This window comes from Oryzias latipes, chromosome 10, assembly GCF_053564925.1.
Source record: "Oryzias latipes strain Hd-rR chromosome 10, Olatipes_Hd-rR_3.1".
NCBI lineage: Eukaryota > Metazoa > Chordata > Actinopteri > Beloniformes > Adrianichthyidae > Oryzias > Oryzias latipes.
The window spans coordinates 6,874,399-6,887,659 of NC_136246.1; the positions used below are offsets into that span (position 1 = coordinate 6,874,399).

General features: G+C 40.1%; 1 long non-coding RNA gene across 1 annotated transcript; it reads right to left on the reverse strand.

Moving 5' to 3' along the window:
* Nucleotides 1–315: 315 nt before the first annotated feature.
* On the reverse strand, nucleotides 316–5,200 carry LOC144994693 (uncharacterized). The gene is made up of 3 exons (XR_013658288.1): nucleotides 4,976–5,200; nucleotides 616–743; nucleotides 316–534 (listed from the first exon to the last, which is right to left on the reverse strand). It is a non-coding gene; the product is annotated as an uncharacterized LOC144994693 (long non-coding RNA).
* Between the last annotated feature and the right edge of the window lie 8,061 nt (nucleotides 5,201–13,261).

A 13,261-nucleotide genomic window follows, 5' to 3' on the forward strand; every position in this document is an offset into this window, starting at 1 on the left:
GAACACGAAAAACTCCAAACAATGACTGAAAGTAAAACATGGACCTATACAGTTCTTCTGTAAGTCCTGATCTAAATCCTGCTGAAAATCTGAGGAAGGAGCAGAAAAATGCTGTCTGGAGTCAACACCTTTAAAACTGAGACGACTGGAGGCGTTTGCTCGAGGACTCACTTATTAGGCTAAAGGTTGTGGTTCAGGCTCATCAGTGTGTTCTTCCTCGAGTTCTTCAGTTGTTTCTAAATGTGATGTCATGATTCCGTGAACAAGACAGACCCAAACACTGGAATCCAGAAGGAGCACAGGAGAACGAGAACGTAAATTAGAAGATTTATTTTTCCTTGATGCATTTCTAACGAAGACTGATGAGGTGGAGTCTGGTGGGAATGCTGAGCGATGAGGAACAGGAAGCTCGGCTGTGGCGTGGCTGGAGGGACTTGGCAGAGAACGGGCAGAGGTGAACGCTGTTAAACAGCAGACGTGGCGTAGGAAGAGCTATGGAGCTGGAACCAGGTGGACACTCGTGGATGTGGTTTCCTGGAGGCAAGGCATCAGTATAGGATTAACGAGTTGTTATTAGGGACATGAACATGACACAAGGATGACCAGACTAAGCACCGTAGAGGAGCAATGAACTGGCGATGAATGCTGGATCTGGATCTCCTTTTGTAGGTCTGGAGGCTGATGAGCTGAGTGTCCACAGCTGGTGAAGATCAGGAACAGAGCAAAGAGGGGAGGGGGAGGAGCTGACAGAGGCACCATGACATGTGAGAGTGTGCTGTTGCATTTGAGAGAATGAACAGTCCAAGAAAAACAGAACCAGTTGCTCAATGGAACCTCTGGAGGACGTTTCATGTTATCTGCTGTCTGATTTCTCTTATCTGAGGTTGGGGCTAAAAATAGTGGCTCCTGTTTTGTAATTTATTGAATAGAAACAGTGATGGTTGTTCAAAGTCTGCAGAAGTTACCACACCTCTGTACACGTATGAAAACCTCTGAGACCTTTCACCGCAGAGATGGCAGAAGCAGCAGGTCAAAGCTGGACAGCAAGCTTTGAAGACAATAAACATGGCAAGTCAGGAAACCGACCTCTGCATGCCCACCTCACTGTGACCAATACACAGAAACCAGAGGCTCTTCTCACACTTCTAATGGGGGTTTTGAACCACTGTCCTGCAGCAGTCTTTGGCTGTGAGGTCCAGATTGTTTTCACAATTCTCCTTTCCTACTGCAGTTTGGAGTGAAAACTGCTACCTCCTTAAAAATTTCACAGAAAACATGCCTACAACAACAACAACCCCCCCCCCCCCCCCCCCCCACACACACACACACACACCACCACCACCACCAAATGGTAACATCACAGTGGGAGAAACCGTTACACAATTAAATGAGGCTAAAAATTCTACAACCACGACTTGGGTTTCATTGACCTTTGCCCTTGGGAAGAAGCTGCCATCTTGAATTTTCCCCAAATGAATTTTGCCCTTTTGCATTTTCTGCAACTGTAAACTCCTCCAGGGTTTTTGTTCTATCCTGACTCCTCAAGCATCAATAGGAAGCTACTTGAGAAAAAATGTTGGAATTAGAAGTTGTAGATTCTGACGGCCGTTCGCATGGCAAGCTCGCAAAAAAAAGAGACATTTCCATGGTGCCTGCATGTTTTCTACCGAAACTTTGTGAAAAGGTAACAATTTAATTCCTGGCTCAAGCTGCACAAAACAATATGACAAACGAACTTCTCATGAATGTGGGCGGGGTTAACAAAAACCTCTTTTGCTGAGGAAATCCATGAATGTACTTTTGCAGACTCTTCTAAAAATGAATTTGTCACATGCAGCTCTGACCAGGGAGGCAGAGACAGAAAGGGAGAGTGAGGGGTCTGTAGCAGCTGCTCAGCCAGTGAGGGAAGGTAAAGGGGGGTAATTGGGGGTCAGCAAGGGTGAGAGTGGGTAGGTCCCTGCTCACGGCTTTAAATGACTTCTTGTTGCTCTGTGATGTTTGCTGGATTTCAGGAGATCCTATGTGCACTGACAAATATTCACATTTCTGAGATCTCATTCTGTATATATGACTATTGTTGTAATATTAGGGTATATAAATAAAATAAAATAGAATTGAATATACAACATCATTTTAACTACTTCCAGCTGATTCAACCACTGACTTGGATTTTCAAAGCGTCTTTGGTGCAGGCTGGACACAGGGTTTAAGTGGTGTCCTGGGTCTTTGTGTAGAAAAGATTTCTGTGGTCTCAAAACTATTAAAAACTAACTCCTAAATGTACTTTGATTTTTTTGTTTTCATATACTGAGCCTGCACAACTTTATAGAATAGAAAAGAATAGAATATTTCCCTTAAAGAGGAATTTACATTAGTATCATAGCACAAATTATTCCCCCCCTACTAAATACAATGGTATGACCCATAATTTCATTATACATAAAGGAGTGCTACCTCTTGGGCCACTTCAACTCAGTAACTCAACCCCAAAACATTAACAGAAAAGAGAAAACTACTTCGTTTTTAGCTGTTTAAATAAATGTTTTAATTCTGAATTAAAATACTTTATCACCATGTGATTTCTTCATATTACAGGAAGCAGCTACAATTGTGTGCAAACATTTCAATCCCATCACACTCGACTCCATTTTGTTTTAGTGTAGCAAAGTTGAAAAACTCTGAGGATGAGATTTTTATGATTTGGATTGTTAGATTATCCAATGATTTTATTACTTATCATTTATCAAAAATGGCTGCATGCATGCACGCTGAGTACAATTTCTGTTCCATGTTAAAGATTCTAATAAAACAGCAGCAAATTACTTCAGATTATTCTTTCAGATTATTTTTTCACATTATTATAGCTGATTATTTCATTAAACAAGTTTAATTGTTTGTTAAAGAGGTGACTTTTACCACACCTCTCATTAGACCTTTAACGTCTACACACAAATACAACCCGCACAGACAAAAAAACAGACATACGCAACAGATTGTTGCATTTAAACTATTCACTTAGTTGTTCAAAAGCTGTTGTGGTTGCTTTAGCTCCTTTATAATAAAACTCCATTAGACTACACTTCTAATAGTATCTGGTTTTCTTACGATGATAAAATGGAATACATCATGTTAAAGGGAAGTCCTGACACGGAATTTCATGATGAAGAAACTATACATGAATCTGTATTTGCCCCTTCAACCCCGTCACCATCTTCTAACCTATTATGCTGTTTCAACCCCGTAAAACAAACATTTCCATGTATAATGTATTAAAAAGGTTAAACAGATATTTTAATTTTTGTTGACTTTTGTCTAAAACATTGACAACTATTGTATAGTCAGTTGCTCCTCCACCCAGCGGTGAAAATCCTTGCGCTGTCGAGAGAATGCCACCCGGCATCTGGAGATTTAGCTTCCGCCAAACTCCGGCATTTCCTGAGACACTGGCCGAATTTAATCTATGGATGTTTTTTTTTGGTCATTATTCAAACTAATATTCAAAACTCAATTGTCAATTCCATAAAGAATTCAGGCTTAGTATGTGAAAATACATTGTGCAATTGAGAATTCAATATTATGATTTAAAATTCAATATGACAATTTAAACAAATAAAATATTAAATTAAAAACAAAATCAATTGCATTTTAAATTGTCGTGTTTTTTTATGTCAACTTTGCAATTTACTATTCAATATTAAAAAGGACATTTTATTACATGGTTTGCTTTAAATTCATTTTAAAGTAACTTAAAATCTATTGCTTTATAAAATGCCATGCTGTTTCTGTGTCAAAATTCAAATGAAATTGCAAAACAGCGCCCCCTGGTGGAATGCCTTTTCATTTGCTTAGCATGGCGCTTTATGTGTCAAAATTAAAAAAGAAATGCTGTCACTCTGATCAGGGCGAGGCATACCACCTTCATAAATTTGCTAAATCCCGCCTCTACTTCCTTTGGTCGACCAATTAAGATATTAAAGACTCAACTAACCAATGGAGTTATTTGGTGTCGGAGGTTAAAGAAGAGAATGCACTAATGCTAATGAATTAGCTTCTGTGTTCATGACTACAACCACAACTGCTGTGTTGCAGCTCTGAAAGAAATATTTTAGAGCCTATCTTTAGTCCAGTTTCTGTAACATTCTTCTCTCACCCGTCACAGACTCTAAGGGACATCCCATAATGGAACCGGATCTCCAAACCAGTTTGTCAATCTTTGTGGCAGAAATGTAAAATTTTGTGGAGTGCAGATCATTTTTGACAGAAAAATAAATGCATCTCTTCAGTAAAACAAACAACTTTAAAAAGGAAAAGAAGAATAGAACAATTTGGTATTTATCTCAAGTAACTTATACCTTTTTTTCAGTTGAAGGTAACGCAGGATGGTTTTGCTCAAGGACGGACACAAGAGGAACTGTCAAGCCTGGGATTTGAAGCCAGACTGATCATTTGGGAAAAGAGCCTGACAGCCCAGAATATTAACATCAACAAAAAGAATCATGTTTTTTTCTGTCACTCCAGCCGGTCAACCTCAAACCAAACAGACTCTACAGTCATCAAATTCTTCTATACAGTGTTTTGTTGGTACAAAGCTGAGAGGCTGTGTGAGGATTTCTGCACTTTACCCAACATTACCTTAAAAGTATACCTGTGGCTTTATTATCTCTCAACGGATACATTAAAAAAAAAAGCTGCAGGTGAGGCTCTAACACCCACGCTCTGCGTTGTGTCACCTGAGCATGACCCACTGATGCCAGAAGATCTGCCACACCAGAAATCCCATCCAGAGAAGACTGTTACAGGAAGAGGTTAAAGAAAACTTTCACACCCTGAAACACTACAGCTGCAGATGATCCGGCGTGCTCAGCGAGGACGGAAGCAAAACGGCAAACGGGAGGAAAAGCGAAGGACATGGACCCTCCCTGTATGTGTTTACACAATGATCCTTCTCAGACTGATTCACTCAACTTGTATTTACCTTCAACGGTGAAGCTGTTTCTGTCATCCTTAAAAAGAGGACTCATCATGCTTTTGTGGAACAGTTATCGCAGAAAAACCTTCTCACATGTTAATCCAGGTGATCAGCACAGATCCTCTTCCTCACTTTGAAACACTAACGTTAAAACGTGTGGAGCACACCGACAGGTGAGACACACCCATTTCAGCGTGATAACACCTGCAGGCAGATAACATCAGAAGCAGGCCGGAGGCAACAGTGCAGGTGTGTGCGTGCGCACGAGTGCCAGTCATTGTGTGGGGGAAAGTTCAGTCAGGTGTTGCCATTCTTTGGAGTGACGGATGGAGCAACCATTACAACACTAACAGGTTTGACTCACAGAAAATGAATGAACCATAAAATAAACAACAAACAGCCTCAAGCACCAAAAACACATGCTGTTCTGTTTATTCACGTGTTTATGTAAGCGTGACTCTTTTGTGGAATCATGAGGAGTTTAAGGCTGAAATTAAGGCTGAAGTTCATATTCCAGTTGGGTCGGATGAACAGCTGCAGATTCTGGATCAGCGATGTCCACACGAAACCTGTTCTGCACCAGAAATAACAATCATCTGTCAAAGAAAGTGTTTTCTTCATTGCTTCAATTTCACTGACGCTCGTGGCAAATGCAACCACAAGGAGGCACAATCCAGAGTCTTTCTGTGTCTGTCTGGCTGATAGCAGAGGCTTATTAAACTTTAGACTTTTCAGTCGTGAGAATCACAGCCGACTGAGCAGGGGATCATAAAAACTGTTAATGACCTGCATGTCCTTCCAAGACAGTTATAGGTGCGTCTTTAAACAGACCTCTGCAATCAATCTCTGCTATCAACATTATCATTATCTCTCTTACTGCTTTAAGTTGGTCTGTGGTGTTTGAAACTGTTCTCATGCCTGGAGAAAACCCACACATGCACAGGGACATCATGCTAACTCCACACTGAAACACTCTGGTGGGATTTGAACCACAGCATTAACCACTACCCCACCATGCCACCCGATGCAGCTGTTTGGTCTTTGTACATACAGCTCATTTGATAGAGTTTTAAATTGAAAAATTTCAATGATAGCGTCTACTTTTTATTCGTTTTTAAATGAATCTCCGCTGAAAGAGAAGAATCTGCCGGTTAGGATGACAACAGTCTTTTGCTCAAAGCAGGACTCCGTGAAATCTCAATCTGTTTTTCCGTCTTTTATATGATCAGTGATATTGATCACAAAAGTGATAGAACTATCACACACACACATGCCTCTTTAGTAACCACTTTAGCCACTCACAAGTTACAGGCTTGATTACAGTTACTAAAGTAACTTTAAGGAAAGATTCTTCTCTTCAGATTGTTAGGGTTTTTACTTTACCCTTTTTATATTTACTGAAGAAGGTTTATGTTAAACCAGTTACAATACTGGGTTTTAACTGTCTAGTCACTTTTTTTTAAAATTCTTTAGTATTTATTTGGATCAATACTATTTACGTCCATTTGAGTAATTTTGTTTGACATAATGCTCCAGAAAACATCAGTGTGAAGACATGAAAGCATGATAGACCTGAAGACTTCCATGAGAACAGAAGAAGCTGAATGAATGAAATACTGAGAACTGTGTCTGAATAATGCCTGACGCTTTCTGGAAGAAAGAAAAAAGAATACTAACCATGAAAAGAACGTGACTAAAATAATTTATTGCAATTCTTTCATTTTTACTTATAATTTATTTATTTATTTACATTATCTTTAGGTGAAACAAGAAGTCCAATTGAGAAAATGGCACCATAATGCATAAGAAATGTAATGTGAGAATTATTTTTAAAACATGAAATGATTCTAAAATAATAATATTTTCATGTAAAAGTATAGTAAGATTAAAAAGAGCCATGATCTGATAAAACAATGCACTTTAACAAATGGAGTTTGTCACCAAACATGATGAGCTTGTTTAATAACTTCATCGAGTGTCTAATTCTATGTATATTATCTGCTCTTTAAATAAAGTTGTGTGAAAGGAGCATGTTTGTATAACACATGAAAAACTTCACTGATTCCGACATTTATAGTAGATAATTTGGGTATGAAGGAATTTTGTAGTGGCTCTGTTCTTCAGTGTCTTCAGAATTCAGAATAAGTCCAAACTTCCAGTCATGAACCCAACCCGACAGACTGGAAAAGCTCAGAACTTTCTGCAAAATGAACCTCAGCCCGTTTTAAACGTGTTCCTTCATGTCAAAAAGAGCAGTTGCACAAAGATCATGTGGTTTTCATGTGTGTTTGCTAATGATGAGGAAGTTTATCACCTCAATAGTTCCTCTCAACATGGAGAGAAATTACTTTACTTCAGTGAAGAAAAGAAAATTAGGAAGAAAATGAAGTTGCTGTACTTTTTATGATGCACTGGGTCCTAAAACTTTAATACAGTTTTGTTCTGCATATAATTCTATCCCATTTTATTTTGGGGATGACTGAAAATGTTTAGAGGTTTCAATGCAGTGAGGTGTAAAAGAGCTGCTTTCATTCAACTTTAGGAAATCTTTGTTTCATTACATAATCAAAATTTATGTAAAGAGACAGTCAAACTGGTGTTTAAATGCAAGAATTCATGAAACTACGTTTTTTTTTCATAAATGGATGAAAAATAAGCTAGAATTAACTTTAAAAAAGAAGATAATGTTCCCCAAGTCCTTTAAAATGTTTTCTAAATCAGAAAGACGTCCTCCTGCTCACTGAATCTTTACATTACAGAGCAGAATCTGTAATTGAACAGAAGAAAACACTGAGCATACAGTAAGAAAGAGCCCCACTGTACTGATCATAAATACTATATTTGCCATTCTTCAAATATTGACATTATTACTGACATAATTCCATTTCAAGCTGCACAAAAGTACAAAAAGAAACTAATATATCAACTTCTGCAAATGTTTTGAAACTTTTTTAATTATAAGACGGGTTTTAATTATTACTTTTCTAATGAAGCTGTGGAACGAGCTGAGTGTGGAGCAGAGTCCAAGCAACCCAGAGGAAGGAAAAAAAAATGTTCATATTTGGGGGCCTCCTTCATGATAGTCAAGTCTGTCTAACAGGTAAAAAAAATGTAATTCAATTATGTTGTCAATTAAAGTTGATAAGGAGCATTTTTAGCTGAGGTGTTGAAGGTTTTAACTAACAAAGTTAGTTTAATGCCTTGATTCAAACACTGGTTGGGAATTTCAGGTGTGGAGGTCATGCATTAGAGTTGCAGAGGAGAGGAGCGATTTGCTGAATGCTCTCCACCCCATAGTGGAAGGACCAGGAGATGGAGTGCAGTTAAGGATGATCTTAAAATTTAAGAGGGCCAGAATGAAAAAAATATGTAAATATTAGAAGAGAAAACTGTAACAGTCACCAAATAAAGGTGTAAAGATTTTTTTTACATTGATTTACGGTAATTCATAGTGGATTTTGGTTCATGTGAACGATCCGTTTCGCTGACGTAATCTGGATCCAGGACGTCTTTATCCAAAACTTCCACCGGTGTGACTCAGAGAGAAATAGCTGCTACTGAACAGTGACGTTTTCCAGATTCTTGGATTTCTTCCAGATCATCAAGTGTAAATAAAATATGTGTCCAGACAAACAAGTAAACTAGAATGAATGTCAAATCCATTCACATGTTAGTTTCCTAAAGTTCAGCCCACTGTTGTTTTTCCACATCCAAAGAATCCAAAAAGAACATTCTTAGAACATTGTAGACACTGGATGGTCACATGACTTTGCTAAATTCAAAGTGTTTCCACACATTGGACTGTGATGATGGACTGATCAGTTTCTGCTGACATCACATCTGTGTTGTCTGCTGTGATGCTCTTGGTTATTTTTACATTATAGTAAAATAAACCCAATGTACATCATTCCAAATGGTACTTTCCAATGGTGATCATCAATTTATATCATTTTGAAATGTTTTTTTTAATGGTTTATGTCGATTCGATTCCATAAACAAAATGCCTTAGACAGATCAACCTGGTTGGATCCCAGGAATATAAATCAATTCATCGATGAATCGTTACAACCCTATCACTGAGTGTTTAGGTATTTATTTATTTGGTCAGGTGAATGCAAACATGTCAAGGTGAGAAATGTGCTGCACAGAAACAAGCATGTGTTTTACCTCACATTGGCATGAAAAAGAGAGAGGTGCAGTCTTGTTTTACAAGTCAAATTTCAGGTTATGAAGTTAAAGAAAATATTTGGCGAAGTGAGCATAGTGAGCATCACAGAATGTCACTATTAACCCTTGTGTTATCTTAGATGACCTCACACTTACATTGACGTGTTCTCCCTACCATGACAAAGGTGGATAAAGGTGGAAAGATTTCATATAATCCATGGAAACCAGTGAAGATCACAAATCATTGAAGAAAAAAGGTTCAGAGCACTGTCTAGTGGGTCTAGATGACCCAACTCCCAATGTTAAAGTGCCTAGGATAGCACAAGGGTTAAGACAACTGTAGCCCATGTAATATTTGTTGCGTGTGTGTTGGAGTGAGACCAGAAATAAAACACGTGCTGTTTTTTGTTTGTTTTTCTTTAACACAGTAAAATCCCTCATCCTGGATGGCAATTCCTGTGTGAGAATCGTTATTCATCTGAAAACACAACGCAGAAAATCTTAGCCGGCCGGCGCTGCACGCACCCCGCAGCAAAAGTGTGCCCCGGCTACAGTGGTGCCGTGACCCGGGTCCAAACTGCTCAGAGTGGTCCTACATCGTTCCTGGAGCTGTGGATCAATGCCAGCTTGGTCATCAGAGGTTGCTGCAGATTGCCCCAAAGGGGTTATTTTCTACTTGGGCAAAGAGAAATTTAAAAGACATTTGTACAGATATTTATTTTTCTTTTTGGGTTTAAGACTGTGTTTGACTTCAGGTAATTTGATTACTACCTTACGAAATGGCGTTCTTTAATGATGGTGGAGAAAAGCAAAAAGTTCAGACTCAGACATTTCCTTGTGGAGTGGGTAGAGGGAGACATACGAATGAGTTACTCCAAACTCCCGTCAGAGATGCAGATACAAAATCACCAGCCTTTTGTTCCACTTGAATCTTGGAAAGAGTACCTGCTGGTCTGAATCAAACTGAAACTGTTTCAGGTTTTCCTGTTGTTACTGACTCAAGTTTAGACTAATTGATAACACATATTGCTCAGCAAGTATGACAGACTATAAAGGATCAGTTAAAAATGAGATGGGACAAGGATTGAATGAGACACCCGCTCAGAGTGGTGTGAGACAGCCATCCAGTGATCCCAGTTACCTGAACTTGTCCGGTGCAAAATTTGTTCTCCAGCCAGATGCAAAAGAGCCTCCAGTCTTCAGGGGAGATGGTTTGGACAAGCACACGGTGTGCAAGTGGCAGGAGTTAATGGAAGTTTATTTCAGAAAGAGAGCCATTCCTCTTAGTGAACAGCATTCTGAAATAATGTATAAGCTAACAGGCAAAGCTAAGGATGTAGTAAGGATAACCTTGCCTAGCTGCCCATCCATGAAGTCTCAGGAAAATCCAAAAGTCATCTATGACATTCTCAGACTGCACTTCAGTGATGTAACGTACTCATGTATGCCAACGGCCGATTTTTATGGCACAGCCCCAGTGCCAGGTGAGGCCCCAGTTGAGTACTGGTTTCGATTAAATAAAGCTGTTGATGCTGCTGAAGAGGGGTTAATGTGGCTGGGGAAACACACGGAAGACCCTTGTCATGAGGCAGCCATGATGTTTGTTAAACTCTGCCCGGACCCCACACTTGCATTCATTTTCAGACTTAAAGCCCCAGACAAATGGACTGCTTGTGAGGTCCAAGAACACATTGATCGCTTCCAAATTGAAAGAAAAGAGCACACCATCTCTACGCCTAAACACACTCGGCCTGTTGCAGTTCATGTCCAAATACCTGAACCCAGTCCCTTGGAAAGTGCAGCTCATCCAGCTGAGCCAGTTAAGCAAAACAATAACCTTAAGCCCTCATGTAACGATGACTGTCTAAAGACATTAATGACTATTTTTGACCATGCACTATCACAGAATAACAATGCAGTGTCTGACTCTATCAAACTCGATCATTTTCAGCGACACTCATGCAGGGTCTGCAAGTCTCCAGAGCACTCCACTCTTGCTCATTGCAGACAAAAGCGTTTGTGTTTAGCATTTTTTTAACCAAACCACATAAAGAAGAACTGCCCTAACGTTAAGTCCAACCAAAAATCAGGGACATCCACCCAACAGGACACTAAGCCTTCAAACTAGCTGGCCCGCATTGGATGAGGGGATGTGTGGGCATTCATGACGATACCCTTGAAAGTGGTGATATTCCAGAACACTATGTTAACCCTTGTGCTATCCTAGGCACTTTAACATTGGGAGTTGGGTCATCTAAACCCACTAGACAGTGCGCTGAACCTTTTTTCTTCAATGATTTGTGATCTTCACTGGTGTCCATGGATTACATGAAATCTTTCCACTTTTGTCATGGTAGGGAGAACACGTCAATGCAAGGGTGGGGTCATCTAAGATAGCACAAGGGTTACAGCATGCAGTGTAGCACCGGCTGATGCCAAGGTAATTGTACAGGACATGCAGCAAGTGGGTTCTTATGATGAACTGTTTTACATAACCGTTAAGTTGAACAACACATTTGAAGTACAGGGAATGTTAGATTTAGGATCCATGGCGTGCACTCTCAGCGAAAAAGCAGAGTTAGAGATGTTGAACAAAATGGTGCTCTCAGGTCCTCTTCCTTTAACTCAAGAGGTTGTACTTGTGGGTAGTGGGGGAGCACTGAGTAGACCTAAGTGGGTGTATGAAGTGAAAATGAAGCTGTATGGACAGGACTGTATTGTACCCGTGCTTGTGGTGTCTGGGCAGCGTGATGATTTGATTATAGGCACTAATGTAATCAGGTTTTTGATGAGTCAGTTCAGGGTGACCAATGATTGTCTGCACGTAGCTTCCAGTGGCAATCTTTCCACAGAGTGTGAGCAGTTTCTTAACCTCATGGTTAACTCTTCCCAATGGCAACATGATGAGCTCCCAGATAAGATCGGGACAGTTAAGCTGCAGAAGTCAGTGACTTTGCCAGTCAGGCAAGAACACTTGGTTTGGGGTAAGCTCCCAAACCAGTCGTTGTGCTACCAGGCACAACGACTGTGCTTAGTAGCAGTAGTTGTAAAACAACACCCACAACATCCAAGTCCATGCCACGTAACAACATGGTTGGCCATGTGGTCACGCCATTGTGGGGTGACAGGTGGGTCACTATGAAGGTCACTAATGTGTCTGATAAACCTGTCACATTAAGGAGGAATGCTAAGCTGGCAGGTGTTTCTACATGTGTTGCAGTAGAGGAGTTTGTGCTTTCCCAAGGTTTGTGCCAGCTTGAAAATCTCGAGAAACAGGAAAAGTCGGACAGCTACCCCCTAGATGTAAAACAGAAGCTGAAACAGTTGGGTCTTGGCCACATTGACTTAGACCAGCGCCAGTCAAGCCACAGTGGTAAGGAAAAGCTTGTTGCTCTACTGGAACAGTAATGACATTTTCTCTAAATATTCACTAGATTGTGGTGAGGCAAAAGATTTTGTGCATTGTGTGAGGCTTACAGATGAAAGACCGATCCAAATGCCCTACTGACGAGTACCACCTGCCCACTACCAGAAATTACTACAAGTGTTGTCTGAGAGGGAGGAGCAAGACATCATAAGGAAATCAGTGAGTGAATATGCTTCCCCGCTTGTCCTAGTGTGGAAAAAGGTTGGTAGTCTTTGACTCTGCACCGATTTCAGGTGGCTTAATGGCAGGACTTTCAAAGATGCACACCCACTCCGCATCAGTCAGACTGCTTAGCTGCTCTAGGTGGAAATACCTATTTTAGCACAATGGACTTGACCTCTGGATTTTATAATATCCCAATGGCAGAGAGTGACAATAAGTAAACCGCATTCACAACTCCCGTGGGACTTAACGAGTATAATCGAATGCCACAAGGACTATGCAACAGCCCGGCCTCATTCATGCGAATGATGCTCAGTATTTTTGAAGATCTAAATTCAGCAACCTTCATTGTTACCTTAATGATTTGCTAGTGTTTGCGGCAACAGAACAAGAGGCTAAGATGAGGCTTGAAGTGGTTTTTCAACGGCTTAGGCTCCATAACCTGAAATTAAGTCCCAAACAGTGTCATTTAATGAGGTCATCGGTTAAATTCCTGGGCCACATAATTGATAAAATCGGAGTTGCTGTAGATTTAA